This window comes from Erinaceus europaeus, chromosome 18, assembly GCF_950295315.1.
Source record: "Erinaceus europaeus chromosome 18, mEriEur2.1, whole genome shotgun sequence".
Classification (NCBI taxonomy): Eukaryota; Metazoa; Chordata; class Mammalia; order Eulipotyphla; family Erinaceidae; genus Erinaceus; species Erinaceus europaeus.
The window spans coordinates 50,100,133-50,116,187 of record NC_080179.1 but is presented as its reverse complement, the minus strand read 5'-3'; positions in this window follow the sequence as shown (position 1 = coordinate 50,116,187).

The window sequence follows — 16,055 nt, the reverse complement described above, 5'->3', positions numbered from 1 at the left end:
ACATCCTCTCCAGCATTTGTTGCTGCTGTCCTTTTTGATGTATGCCATTCTTACAGGAGTGAGGTGGTATCTTAGTGTTGTCTTAATTTGCATTTCTCGGACAATCAGTGACCTAGAGCAGTTTTTCATATGTTTGTTAGCCTTTTGGATCTCCTCTGAGGTGAATGTTTTGTTCATATCCTCTGCCCATTTTTGGATGGGGTCATTTGCTTTTTTGGTGCTAAGTTTGCTGAGCTCTTTATATATTTTGGTGATTAGTTTCTTGTCTGATGTATGGCATGTGAAGATCTTCTCCCATTCTGTGAGGGGTCTCTTTGTTTGTTTAATAGTTTCTTTGGATGTGCAGAAGCTTTTCAATTTGATGTAGTCCCATTAGTTTGTTTCTGCTTTAGTCTTCCTTGCAATTGGGTTTGATTCATCAAAGATGTCCTTGAGGTGTAGGTGGGAAAGTGTTTTACCAATGTTTTCCTCTAAGTATTTGATTGTTTCTGGTCTGACATCTAGGTCTTTGATCCATTTGGAGTTGATTTTTGTTTCTGGTGAGATAAAGTGGTTCAATTTCATTCTTCTGCATGTTTCAACCCAGTTTTCCCAGCACCATTTATTGAAGAGAGCCTCCTTTTTCCATTTAATCCTTTGGGCCCCCTTATCAAAGATTAGATGCCCATAGGTGTTGGGATTTACTTCTGGGCTTTCAGTTCTGTTCCACTGGTCTGTGTGCCTATTTTTGTTCCAGTACCATGCTGTTTTGATGATGATGGCTTTATAATATAGTTAAAGGTCTGGGAGTGTGATGCCTCCATTTCTGTTTCTTTTCCTTAAGATGGTTTTGGCAATTCTAGGTGTTTTCAGGTTCCAGATAAATGATTGTAGTGTTTGTTCTATTCTCTTAAAGAAGCTTGGTGGAACTTTGATGGGTATTGCATTAAATTTGTATATGGCTCTGGGGAGAATATTCATTTTGATGATATTTATTCTTCCAATCCATGAGCATGGGATATCTTTCCATTTCTTGGTATCAGTTTCTATTTCCTTGAGTAGCGACTCATAGTTTTCAGCATACAAGTCTTTCACTTCTTTGGTCAACTTTATTCCTAGGTATTTGATTGAGCTGCATGTACTTTTCATTCAGAGATACTTATCTGCAGCTCCACCTTTGGCAATTATAAAAATACTTAAAAGAAAACCTTGTATCATATTTCCCTTGCATACATTAATGGTCATAAATTTTCCTGTTTTGTTATTAGATGCAATATTTGTGCCATTTTTTATAACAAATTGTTACAAACAAATAAATCAGAAATTTTGACAAGAATTATAAAATACACAAAGAGAGATTTGATAGAACTCTCAGGTTATGTGTTTTCCTGTGTAAGTGACTCTTTTTCTCTTGCAGCCTTCAGCATCCTTTATTTATCCTTATTCCTTTCCATTCTAAATATGATGTGTCTTGATGTCTTTAATCCTGTGTTATTTCTCTTTTGGACCCCTCTGGGATTCTTGAACCTTTATGTCTTTTATGTTGTCTAGACTAGAGAAGTTCTAATCTATTATGTCCTGTAAAATGCTTTCTTCCCCTCCCTCTCTTCCTCTGGCAAGCCAATAGTGTGTGTATTATTTCTTTTCAAGTCATCCCATATGTCTCTGTTGTTCTTTTCAGTATCTCTTAATTCTTTTTGAGACTTCTTATTTCTTTCTTAGTTTTCCCTAATTTGTCCTCAATCTTGCTAATTCTGTTTTCTGCCTCATTCATTCTATTCTCTCTTCCCTCTGTCGTTTTCTGTAGCTCAACTATTTTGTTACCCTGTTCTGATAGTGCATTAGCTTGTGCTCTTAACTCAGCTGTTTTACCTTTCAGATCTCTAATTACCTCAAGTAGTGCTTCCTTTCAGAGTCTCATTTGTTGTTTCTGCATTTCTGATGACAATTCTTGAAAACTCCTCAGCTAGTGTTTGGATGTTGATCTCATTCTTCTGTGTTTCTATTTTTTTTGTGTGTGTGTGGGGTGGATTTTGTCCTGGTTCATGTCTCCAAAATTTCTCCTTTATGTAACCATTATTATAGTGCATTATGAGGTCCTTTTTTCAGTACTTCTCAGTCCACTGTTCACTCTTGCCTGGATTGACTTGTGTCTAAATAGGGTACTTAAAAGAATTCACAAGGGGTCAGACGGTGGCGCAGTGGGTTAAGCACATGTTGCGCAAAGTGTAGGGACCGGCGTAAGGATCCCAGTTCAAGCCCCCAGCTCCCCACCTGCAGGGGAGTTGCTTCACAGGTAGTGAAGCAGGTCTGCAGGTGTCTGTCTTTCTCTCCCCCTCTCTGTCTTCCCCTCCTCTCTCCATTTCTCTCATCCTATCCAACAATGAACAAAATCAACAATGGCAATGATAATAACCACAACGATGCTACCACAACAAGGGCAACAAAAAGGGGGAAAAATGGCCTCCAGGAGTGGTGGATTCATGGTGCAGGCACTGAGCCCAGCAATAACCCTGGAGGAAAAAAAAAGAATTCACAGTTGTGGAAATTAACAATTGTTTCAATGTTATCTCAGACCCTGAGTTGAAGCACAGTGGCTTTTAAAGGCTCTTTTGTTCTTTTCCTTCCCTGTAGGCTATAGTAGCCTGAGGGATTTTTACCTATAGGTAGGGTTTTTATCTTAATCATTCACTCTGATGACTTGGGTTCTGAAAGTAGTCCCAGACTCATCTTGCCACAGTCTCAGATGATCTTTGATATTCCTTGTTCTTCAGAGAAGTATCTCAGCTAGATGTATGGAGTCTTCTTAATTTGATATGTGTTGTTGGGCGCGGGCCACAGAGAAGAGAAAGAGGAGGGGTCCAGAGCGAAGAGGAAACACAAATCTTTATTTGCGCTGGCACCTCAGAGTTGGGTGCTAGAGAAGCAGGTTGGGCCACGTCGAGGTAGCGAAAATGGCCGCCTCACGCAGTAACCTTTCCTGCGTCTGAACACCGGAGTGAAGAGCTGGCAAGAGAGTGAGGTGCGGAAGAAGAAAGGCATTTATAAGAGCAGCTTTCCCGAGAATGGGAAGTGGGAGGAGTAACCATAGCACTCCAGGATAGGATAATAACTCTCGTGAGAATGGGAGGGGGGAGGAGTAACCAAAGCTCTCCAAATAACGTGGGAAATAGACAATGCCCTGAGGGCACAACATGTCTGAACAGGCACTCTGAGAATGTCCCAACTCTTGCAGGAACTAGCAGTAGCCTGAGGGGACAACATGGCAGATATTACTGCATCGGCACAATTTCCCAGCAGATATGAAGAATAATTCAATGTAGAGGGTCAATTATTCTCTTGTCTCCCTGATTTTCTTTTCATCTGACAAAGTCAGCCTAGAGTGATGAATCCCCACTTATGGCAATATAAATAAATACGTATCAACTAAAACTTAAATCCATTTATAATGTTCTCAAGGGAGTGATTCAAAAACCTTTAGAAAGTTGATCTCCTAGTTACCAGAATAATGATTAATTTAATAAAATAATGAATTTTTATTACATAAAATTGTAGACTTTATGAAATGGATTTTTTTACTGATAAAGACAAAATTTATAATTTATGAAATGTTTTTAATAAATCAATTTTCAAATTTAGCTTCAATGATTTTTCTCTGAAATAAAACTTATAGCAAAATTATTATGAAATTCCCCAAAGTATTTTTGATTAACTTAAAACATCTATTTTTTTTCTTTTTTAAATGTTTTATTACTTTTTTTTATTTAAGAAAGGATTAATTAACATCTATTATAATATAAATAAATCAGGCTAGAGAAAACCATACAGTTAATATCAGTGTTTGGCAGTAAAATGACTGGTATACTTTCACACCATTCCCACCCATAGACTTCTGAATTCTCAGTCTCTCTACTGCATCCACCACAGTTCCTCTAAGTTGTAGACATGGGCCAACCATCATCTCTACAACTATCTGTATACACTTGTACATAACTGCCCCCTTTTTCTGCCATATCCACTCTTCTTTCCCCCCCCAAGCCACTCATGATACCATTATTTTATCCAAATGTCCCTCTCCTTTTACTCCTCTCTCCACAGGTGCTGATGGAGCTAGAGTTGAGTGCCCTCTTATCCGCTTCTTCTTATCACTTTTTTCTCACTAGGAGTATGGATCAAAAAATTTTGGGAGGTCCAGAATATAGGAGTTCTGGTTGCTATAACTGCTTCTTCTCTGGACCTGGACATTGGCAGGTCAGTCCATACCCCCCAGCTTGTCTGTATCTTTCCCTAATGGACCAGAGATATGGAGAGGCAAGGACCACAACACACTGGTGAGGATGTCTGCCCAGAGAAGTCAGTATAGAATTATGGTAGCATCTGCAACTTGGTATCTGGAAGGTGGCAGGACATAAACAGACAAAATGGTCAATGAACAAGAACCAAAATGTAGGAATAGAACAGATGATATTAGGGACCTTAGGGTGCAAGAAAGCTAGGAAGTCCATTTTAGAATGCCTTCTGTTTTGGACTGATAGAAGGAATGAATTTATTTATACATGTATTTTACTTCCAAATGATAACTAACATATAGCAACTACTCATTTACTATTACTCACTTTTATTTCTTCTGCCAAGAGTAATAACAATAGCATTTGAAAAAGTGATGAAATGATGAATCTTAAATTAGGACATAATTAATCAATTTTCTTAATTATATAATTTTATAGCCTTTAATTTACTTTTAATGTACATTGCTAATATCTAAAAGCCTGAGAATAGGTATACAGGCTTTATGGTTATATAACCACAGGACATCGATTTTGGTCCAAAGATCTCATGTAGAGATTGTTCTGCTCAATAAAGTTTTGAAAATGTCAATCCATTGCCAGTGGCAGACCTGAACTAGCCTCTGTAACATCCTTTTAATTAGTATTTCTGAAGTTTAGTACCAGTTCTGACCTGCCTTCTCCATGTTTGAAACAAAAGTCCCATGTTCTTTGTCAATAGTAATTTAACAGATGGCCAAGTATGATAGAGATTTGACAGTTATTGATCATGGTAACTAAATTTTTACATCATATAACACATTAACTCAGTTCCACATTTCTCTTGCGTCTTTGAATACTTCTGCCAGAGAGATCATTTGGAACATTTCTACCTTCAGACACTCTTTGGGTTATATGTGAATATTTCCATCTTATTTGTATCTGTTTTCAAAATAGAACGTGATCAAAGCTGCTTTAAAATGTTTGACCAGAGTCCGTATCCTTTCAGAATGCTCTGCGGAATATCATCCTTGCCCAGATCCCTGCTATATTTATAATGCTCTTTTGTATCTTGCATTTCTGTAACTTTTATTATTTTATATATCCATGCCATTTCCTCTAGGAAGGACTGAAACCATGTTAAGGACAGAGACAGCTTTTCTGGGGGAGTTTCTAGCAGGTTCATGGCCTGTGGGCTAAATTCTGCTTCATCTAATGAACTTAGCTGTACCATGTAGGCAATAACTGAAACTTCCAGTCACATCCAGATGATCAGAGAGGGATGCATTTCCTATAGCTGGAGTCTTGGCTTCTAGTCTTATGATTCCTTATAAAAAGTACCAGGTATACTTAAAGGAGAAGCTAAATATTAACAAATTTCATCAGTGTTGCATTAGTTCCTGAGGTGAGGGTAGAGAGAATGGCAATTAACCCTTATTTAGGAGCCTTTATCCAATTACCACAATATATAAGGACATTGTATTTTAGCTCAACCAATAGTCTGGCAAGGTAATTGTCTTCCACTCTTATACTGAGTTTTTATTTCTAAAGTTGAATGCACATGGGAAATTTCTTGTTCAAGCTTCTAGAAATGGAAGAACTTCAGACCATCTATGACAAGTGATTATTTCTTGTTCAGCCAATTCTTCAGTAAAATATATAGACTTAGGTGCATGTAAAGAGCACACAGATGTGATTTTTTACTAGTGATTTAATAATGATCAATGAGAAAAGAGGCGTACAATCCCATAGATCCCGCCACCACAAGAGTTCCAATCCCATCTATCCATTTGAAGTTTCCCTATTCTTTTTTTTTAAATTTTTTTATATTTATTTTATTTATTTATTCCCTTTTGTTGCCCTTGTTGTTTTATTGTTGTAGTTATTATTGTTGTTGTTGTTGTTGTTGGATAGGACAGAGAGAAATGGAGAGAGGAGAGGAAGACAGAGAGGAGGAGAGAAAGATAGACACCTGCAGACCTGCTTCACCGCCTGTGAAGCGACTCCCCTGCAGGTGGGGAGCTGGGATTCGAACCGGGATCCTTATGCCGGTCCTTGTGCTTTGCGCCACCTGCGCTTAACCCGCTGCGCTACAGCCTGACTCCCTGAAGTTTCCCTATTCTTTAACCCTCTGGGAGTATGCACCAAAGATTTTTATGGGGTGCAGAAGGTAGAAGGTATGGCTTCTATAATTGCTTCTCCACTGGACATGGTCATTGGCAGGTCAACCCAGACCCCCAGCCTATTTCTATCTTTCCTAGGTAGGGCAGATCTCTGGTGAGGTAGGGCTCCAGGGCACATTGGTGAGGTCTGCCCAGGGAAGTCAGGTTGGTGTCATGGTAGCATCTGAAACTTTGTGGCTGGAAAGCATTAAGTGGTAGAGTGGAACAAACTGTTTAATAATCAGGATTCCTAAAGGTAATATAATAGATGAGATTTGGGGGTCTTCATGTTGGAAGAAGCTAAGAAGTGTATATTAGGTTTATTCCAAAGGGAGCATGACTTTACTACTTTTTGCCTAAGCCTGACAGCTAACTTGCAGGTGGGCTAAAAGTATTGCCTGGGAAGGTGGTGTCAGAGTTGGGAATAGGACTATAGAGCTGGATCAGGGCAGAGAGTAGCTTCCAAATATAGAAAAGCATAGATGTGATTTTGAATGCAATTCTAGCACTATCTGTGTCATTCGGCAAAGTTTACTAACTTATCAAGATCTTATTTCTTTCAACTGTAAAGTGGACTAATGTAAGGATTTAAAGAAATGAAACTTAAAAAAATCCTTGGAAAATGTATTAACATAATGAAAGTTTTCTGTTATTATTATAATTAATTGGTATAGGGTGTTTTTAGTATAAAGTTAACATTTCTCCATTAGATATTCAATATAGCTTCCAATAGATCTCTATCTGTTGTAGCAATAGGAGTTCAGGACAAGCACTATTTTTTTTTCCTGGAGGGTTACTTTCACAGCCTCTGCTTACTCTGTCCAGACATTCTTATGCTCTAACATAACTATTCCACATTCTGTCGATGCTTCATATGTCCCATGCACAATGAGCAGTTTTCTATTGCACATTTTTAACCTATGCTTTCATAACTCAATGTAGCCCTTCACTCTGGTGCAAAACTTGAGGAAAAGGAGAAAAGGGGGGGATTGCTAGTTATTCTTCATTATCAACCCAAGGCTAGACAAATTCAGAGGGCCCCATCTATGAGCTTGATATAACAAGGAAAGACTTTGTAGTAAATATTTGAAGAACGAGTCTGATTTGGCTTAATGAAGAAACAAAGGGGAATATAATATGATGAGAAAAATATTGAATATTATGAAATATTTAGATTTGGAGTTTATAAGCAAATTTGATAGCATTGCTTTGATTTTTTATATTTTGGGTCATTTAAAAATTCTTCTGGTTTTTTTTGGACTCCAGGATTATTGCTGGGTCTCAGTGCCTGCACCATGAATCCACTGCTCCTGGAGCCCTTTTTTCCCCCCTTTTGTTGCCCTTGTTGTTGTAGCCTTGTTGTGGTTTTAATTGTCGTTGTTGATGTTGATGTCATTCATTGTTGGATAGGACAGAGAGAAATCAAGAGAGGAGGGAAAGACAGAGAATGGGAGAGAAAGATAGACACCTGCAGACTTGCTTCACTACCTATGAAGTGACTCCTCTGCAGGTAGGGAGCCAGGGGCTCAAACTGGATTCCTTAGCAGGTCCTTGCACTTTGTGCCATGTGTGCTTCACATGCTGTGCTACTGCCAGACCCCCCAGCATTTAAAAATTCTGAGTCTCTTCATTTATCAAGTAGAAATTAGTTGTGAAACTTGGAAAATACCAGTATATTTCAAAATAATTGGATAGAGTTTATCTTAAATAAGATATTAGTAGATAGATGGTCCTAGGTTTTGTAGAGCTGTGCAGACACCGATCCTCAGTACTACCCTGGTGAAAAAAAATAAGAGGAATGTATATATTTTGGTTATTAACCCTTTGTCTCATGTATGTATGTAAATATCTCCTTCCATCTGTAGGGTTTTCTGTTTGGGTGATGCTATTCTTTGACGTGCAGAATCTTTTCATTTTGATGTAATCCCATCCATTTGTTTTCTTTGCTGTTGCACATGAGACTTCAAAGACATTTCAGAAGCATAGAGAATGAAATATTCTGACAATATTTTCTTCTATGTATTTAATGGTTTCAGGTCTAATGTCTATAACCTTTGATGTATTTAGATTTGACATATATGCATAAGTGGCCCTGTTCCATTTCTCTGCATTTCCTAACCCAATTTTCCTAACACCATTTGTTGAAGAAACTCTCACTTAATGTTTTGGGTCCCTTTGCCAAAAAATTAGTTGCCTATAGTTGTGGGGGGTATTTCTGGGCTTTTAATTCTATTCCACTGGCCTATGTATCAATTTTTGTTCTAGTGCCAGTTTTTATTACAGTATCCCTATAGTATCATTTGAGATCTAGAAGTATGATGCCTCTTTCAGTCTACAAGGATTTCACTTGCTAATGCAGTTACAATACAGGACACAAACAAACAAAAGATCGTTATAAATAGGAAGGGGGATATGGGCAGAATCTTCACCAAAGGAAAAATCCAGAAGGTCAGCATGCATAAAAACAATTGCTCAAAGTCACTGATTATTAGAAACATAAAAATGAAGGCAACAGTGAGGTATAATTTTACACGTGTGAGAATGTCATACATTAGAAAGAACAGAGACAACAAGTATTGGAGAGGATGTGGGGGAAAAAGAAGATTTTCTACAGTGCTGATGGAGGTGTAAATTGGTTTAGCCTCTGTGGAATAGTCTAATGATGTCTCTGAACATGAGAGATGATCCTACCCTACAACCAGGCAAGTTCTCTCCAGGGAATTTATTCAAAGGGAAAAAACATTGATATAAAGAGTCCTATACACATGTATCTTCATAGTGCAATGTGTGCTAGTCCAAACTTGAAAGCAATTCAGGTACCTAGTAAAAGAGGAATGACTAAGAAAAGTATGATATATATACGATGGAATACTACTCAGCATTTAAAATGATAAAGTCCTCTCCTTTGTCTCATCTTGGATAGAACTTGAAGGAACCATGTTAAATTACATATTCCTAGAAGAACAGAGCAAATCCCAGATAATCTCATTTGTAGATATGATTTAAGAAAGAGGGGCAGAAAGGAAAACACCAGGTGAAACTTGGACTGGGTGCTGTGTATTGCACAAAAGCAAAGGACTTTGGGGAAGGAGAGGAATGGAGGGAGAAAGGAAGGCACTGGGGTCATGGTGCATGATGGTAGGAGAAGACTTGAGTTAGGAGTGAGTATGTATATTGCAGGCGCCTATTACGGGGAAAGGAGAAATTGTACTCATGCCAACAACTGTAGTGCAAACCATTAAATTCCGAATAAAATGCTTTAAAACTATAGAAATACACAAGCAACATCTCCTCCTATGCACTTGGGCCAGCCTGGCCAAGATGTTGACATCTCACAACAGCATTTCTCTTTTCACCCGACTGCTAATGCTATAAGTTTCAGATAAATGAGATGTGAATATGTGGAAAAAATGACTAAAGTTAATCCTCCCCAAGGGTGCTGTGCATTCCCTAGGAAAAAAATAAAAATTAAATAAAATGTAATGTAATGTAGGAAGAAGGACAATTATTCAGTAATTTTTTTCTATAAAATCTTAATCTTTGAAACATTTAAAATACTCAGTACTTGAAAAACAACATTATCAATGACTTCGTATTGTTTCTATGTGTGCATATCACTTAATTTATCATTCTTTTTCATCATTCTTCAAAGCATGGGCATTTACTCTACTCAATGTTTTCACTATTACAATTAATTTTCACTGGATATCCTTGTACATAAATCTGCCTATCATTACTCCTGAAGGAATATATCTTCATTTTTTGGTTTAAACAAGCAACCTGACCCTCACTTGTTATATACAAATCTTTCCTGCTGAAACCTAAGTTCCATTTTTCTCATCCTAACCAAAACTTATTACTTTATATTGTATTTAAATTTTTCAAATTATATTTATTTAATTATTGGATAGAGGCAGCCAGAAATCAAGAAGAAGGGGTATATAGAAAGGGAGATAGACAGACACCTGTAGCCTGCTTCTCTGCTTGAAAAGCTTTCCCTCTGAGGGTGGGGACTGGGAGCTTGAACCTGGGTCCTTCTGGACTATAGCATGTGCGCTCAACCAGGTGCACCACCACCCGGCCCCGAAACTTACTGCTTTCTATTGGCAACTTTCCTCATATATTCTCCACCACATATGGCATTTCCTTGGGAATTTTTTCCAAGAAGGTGTTATTCAGTAAAGAAGAGATGATGATCTGACCTGTGAAGTAGCACAGTGGGCAGAGGGTTGGATTCTCAAGCACAGCATCCTGAATTTGATCACTGTATCACATGTGTCAGAGTGATGCTCTGGTTTCCCCTCCTCTCTTGATTTCTCTCTGCCCTATCCAATAGCAACAACAATGACAATGGCAATAATGACAACAACCGGGGTAGCAACAAGGGCAACAAAATGGGAAAAACAATGGTAACAATGACAACAACAAGGGTAGCAACAAGGGCTACAAAATGGGGAAAATGGCTTCCAGGAGCAGTGGATTTGTGGTGCAGGTACTGAAGAACCCAGTGATAACCCTGGAGGCAAAAAGAAAATAGAAGAGAAGAGGAAAGAAAAAGAAAAGAAAAGAGAAAAGAGGAAAAGAAAAAAGAAAAGGTCTGGGTGTTGGCATACCTGGTTGAGCACACATATTACAGTGTACAAGAGGTCGTGGGTTCAAGCCCCTGTTCCTCATCTCCAGGGGCAAAGCTTTGAAAGTGGTCAAGCAGTGTTGCTGGTGTCTCTCTGTCTCCATCCCTCTCTATCACCCATTTCCCTCTAGATTTCTGACTGTTTCTATCCAATAAAAAAGAAAGAGACAGAAGAAAAGAAGAGAAGAGAAAAGAAAAGAGAAGAGAAAAGGAGAGGAAAGAAAAGGAAAGGGGAGGGGAGGGGGAGGGGGAGAGGGAGAGGGAGAGGGAGAGGGAGAGGGAGAGGGAGAGGGAGAGGGAGAGGGCCACCAGGAGGGGTGGATTCATATTGTAGGCACCAAGCCCCAGCAGGAACTCTGGTAGCAATTATACTGATGATGATATTTCCTTAAAGGAAGTGAGGGATGCTAACATACATGGGGGAATAAATGATTACACTAGTTAAATGAAAGAGGAATTTAGAAAACAGTTTGCCAGAAACTAGTGTGGCATGGTCAAGGATGGAAGCTTAGGAGTTATTTAAGTGCTAATAGGGAAGTCAAGAGGAAGTTGAGGTCCATTAAGGTAAGAGGATTTGCCCAAATTTCTCAGCCAATAGTTCATAAATTTCACATCTAACAAGATGGGACATGGAGTGAAATAAATGAGCAGGTGAAACGTAAGCAAGAAAGAGCAAAATTGAAAGCAAGGCCAAACCTGGACTGTGTGTGGTTTATTGTACCAAAGCATTCCTTGATGATAATTAACATGAACTAGGTATTAAAACTAGAAAAAGAAACTAGAAAACTAGAAAAACTAAACTAAAACTAGAAAAGAAAACACAAGTCGAACCTGAAATGGAATTGGAGTATTACACCAAAGTAAAAGACTCTGGGGTGGGTGGGTGGGTGGGGAGAATACAGGTCCATGAAAAATGATGAATGAAATAGTGGGGGTTGTATTGCTAAATGGGAATCTGGGGAATGTTATACATGTAAAAAAAAAAAAAGAAGTAGAAACGCAAAGCAGAAATTGACTGAGTTTGGAGTATGGCACCAAAGTAAGAAAGCAGAAGTATACTAGAGTTTGCAGTGAGTACCTCCCTAATACTTCCTCTCCACTTTTCCAAGCTTTGGGTCCAGGATTGCTCAACAATTTGTTTGGCTTTGTATGTTGACTCTCTTTTCAGTCACCAGGTTCCAGGTGTCATCAGGATGCCGGCCAGACTTCCCTGGATTGAAGACACCACCAATGTGTCCTGGAGCTCAGCTTCCCCAGAGACCCATCCTACTAGGGAAAGAGAGAGGCAGACTGGGAGTATGGACCGACCAGTCAACGCCCATGTTCAGCGAGGAAGCAATTACAGAAGCCAGACCTTCTACCTTCTGCAACCCTCAATGACCCTGGGTCCATGCTCCCAGAGGGATAGAGAATGGGAAAGCTATCGGGGGAGGGGGTGGGATATGGAGATTGGGCGGTGGGAACTGTGTGTACCCCTCCTAAAAAAAAAAAAAAAAAAAAAAAAAAAAAACTAGAAAAATTTGGAACAAAGTTCTAAGCAAGTTTTAGAAAGACCTATGTCTCACCAGAATGCATTTTCTGGAGTAGAAAAGAACCAGGACTGAATAGTGGAAGAAATTAATTTATAATATAGAGATTCCTATTAGAAAGTTAGGGCATTCAGTCATAGCTTCTAAGCACATTGCTCTTAGATCATGACAACTGGGAGATATTGAAGTCTCTCGAAAGAATAGCCTAACGAATGTAACTTTTCTTCCCACCAGGGTTATTTCTGGGGTTTGCTGCCTATACTAGGAATCTGCTACTCCCTGTAGTCAGGCTTTCTTTCTTTTCCTTTTCTGTTTTCCTTCTTCTCTTCTATTTTCCTTCCTTCCTTCCATTTGTTTGGTAGGACAGAGAGAAATCAAAGAAAAATTGAGAGGGGAGTGGGAGATAGAAGCAGAGGTGAGAGAGAGGGAGAGGGAGCGGGAAAGGGAGAGAGGGGGAAGAAGAAGAAGGAAAAGGAGAAGAGAAGGAGAAGGAGAAGAAGAGACCTGCAGACTTGCTTCACCATTCCTGAAACTTCTCCCCCCTGCAGGTAGGGAAACAGGGCTTGAATCCTTGTCACATTCAGGTTAATATGTCCCACAACCCATCTGCTACAAATGTAAATTTAAGGAAGTGGGCTAATGTATTTACTTTTCTAATTGAATATGTATTTATTTGCTTCATTTAGTCAAAATTCTCTGTAGCAGTAAGGCAAAAAATGATGAGTATTTTTATGTAAAGCGTATTTCTGTTGTATTCCAAAAAGTCCAGCTTTAGTGACAGAGTAGATCAAAGTTTCAGCCATGAAAATGAGAATTTTCTCATGGAGTCTTATCAACTAAACAGTAGGGAAGCCACTGGAGAGTATTTGCATTATAGTGAAACGAGTGTTGTTGATGTAGACACGTTTCCTTTCAGAATTCTTGTGTAATTTTGAAGGTTTGTTTTTTTTTTTTAAGAGAAATCAAGAGAGGAGAGCAATGGATAAAGAGTGTGAGAGGATGAGAGATACTGGCATCACTGCTTAATGCTTCTCTCTCTTTCTACTGGAGAGTGAGAGTGAGGGCTTGAACTCATCTCCTTGCTCATGGTAGTGTGCTCTACCCAATGTGCCACCATCTGGGCCCTAAATTTTGATGATCTTTTTAAAGCAAATATCATACTTAAATCATAATCAGATGATCTGAGCTAGAAACAAGTGTTATCATTTTAACAACTGGGTTTATTTGCGGGGATTCTAGATATATTTAAAACAGATGAGTAAAATTCTTCTTGGTTATTATGTATATCACTCTAAAATGTGTCTCCATATATAGCATGTTATCCAAATATGTGTGCTGCTGGTATCCAAATAGGCATTGAGTCATTTTGTTCTAGATCCAGGTACTGAGAACTCTAAAAAGTGTCTGGGAAAATTCAAGTACATTCAAGTTAGCTGTCTTTTCATTTGCTATCCCAGTTGACTAGAACTTTCATTTATATAATGAAGAAGTGTGTGTGTGTGTGTGTGTGTGTGTGTATGTGTGTGTGTGTGTGTTCAGTAAGTATTTCCTATCTCTGTGAAATCATTTAGTAACAGGTACGCTCAACCAGGTGTTCCACCACCCAGCCCCCAGGTGAAATCATTTGTAAGCATTTGAAAAATGACAGTCTGGGCTAGGGAGATGATTATGCAGAAATATTTTCAATCTTGAGGCACCATAGATCCCAGATTCACTCCCCAGAAGTGCTCTCATAGAAATATATAAGTGTAAATAAAATATATAAAATAAAAATGTAATCTTTCTCTTTCAATCCTGTTTTTATCCACTGCTCACTATCTCAGGAAAAGTTATTCATGGAAAAAAAATCCTCTGAAATCTTAGGTGATGATTAAACAGTGACTGTAGGCATAATATAATTTGTTAACTAAGATGCAAAATGACCTTCATAAGAATTTGTAAAGGGAGGTTTTTTTCTTCATAAACATACCACTTGGGCTCAGTTGCTATTTTCATTTGATGTCAGCAATGATAGCTCATTAAAAGATGGTATCATAACCTGATGTTTCAGAAACATTTGTTAAATTGTCAACTTGGGGATAAAATAAGAGAAGTATCTTGGTTGCCCATGGATATACAAGTTTTCAGTTGTAGATAGAGCCATCTTTTGGTGATTTCTCTACTATTTGAGAAGCAAATGTCAATATGTTACCCTTGGTAAAACCTCTTCTTCCCCTTATGTGACAGGAATAATATTGGCATTTGTTATTAGCTAGTGTTTGGACTGAAAATAGAAATGATACCGGATACTTTGACAAAGTCATATTACTATAAGAAAATGTGTTATACAATTTTTGTAGCACTAGCTCTGAAATTCCATAGTTTCTGAGTGCATTTATGTTGGTGGAAGAAGAGCATGAGAATTCTAGGATTGTTAGTGTCAAATACCCATCAACAGATGACTGGAAAAAGAAACTATGGAATATATAATTTGGAATATTACTATGAAATTTAAAGAAGATGGCATCGTGCTCTTTGGAGCAAAATGGATGAAACTATATGTGATTATGCTTAGTGAAATAAGAAAGAGAAGATATCCACTGACTGGTTTCACTGATGTGGAAGCTAGAGAAATGAAACACATATTTTTTAAATTTATATTTATTTACTTATTGGATAGAGATAACCAGAAATTGAGGGGAAGGAGGTGGATAGAGAGGAAGAGGGGCAGAGTCACCCGCAGCCTTGCTTCATCACTCCTGATGCTCTCCCCCAGCAGGTGGGGACTGAGGGCTTGAACCCGGATCCTTGTGCACTGTAGCATGTGCACTCAACCAGATGCACCACCACACGGCCCCTGAAATGCATCAACATAGAAAAATAAAACAACAAATAAAAAAACAGACAATAGCGGAAGCAAACTATCTCTAAGACTTTTTGAGAACTACGGTGGTTATCATTGGGACAGTAGGGGCACAGAAGTTTGGTGGTGGGTGCAGTGTAGAACTGTATCATGTAATCTTATAATCTTACACAACACTATTAATCACAAATAGAAATGCCTTGAAGAAGCCTGGAAGGGAGGGCTCCATGAAGCTGCTATCAAGCTTTTTGGAGGAGAAGGTTCTATTTGGCTGGTGGTCGTAAACCATGAACTCAGAAAAGGCACATTGTAGAAGTAGGATCAGGACCTCTTATTAGTAGAAGCTTTGCTACCATTTCTCATATTTGTGAAAGGATATGAAGCTGATTTGCGAAGATGAAATAAAGTAGAAGCAGGAACCATCTGCTGCTGCAAAAGTTAAGAGGTACCGTCGAAGTGAACATGTAGCCAAATTTAGGAAAGTGGGACAAAATGAGTTTTCTTTCTCCTTTAGAAAACTCTTAAGGACCTTTTGGTAGAGTTGTTATAGGACCTACCTGCTGGTAATGGAGAGATGTGTTTGCTGAATTCCAGCCTCAGTCTCACCAAGCAGAATATGAAAGAGTGGATGCTGACCTTAGAAATAAT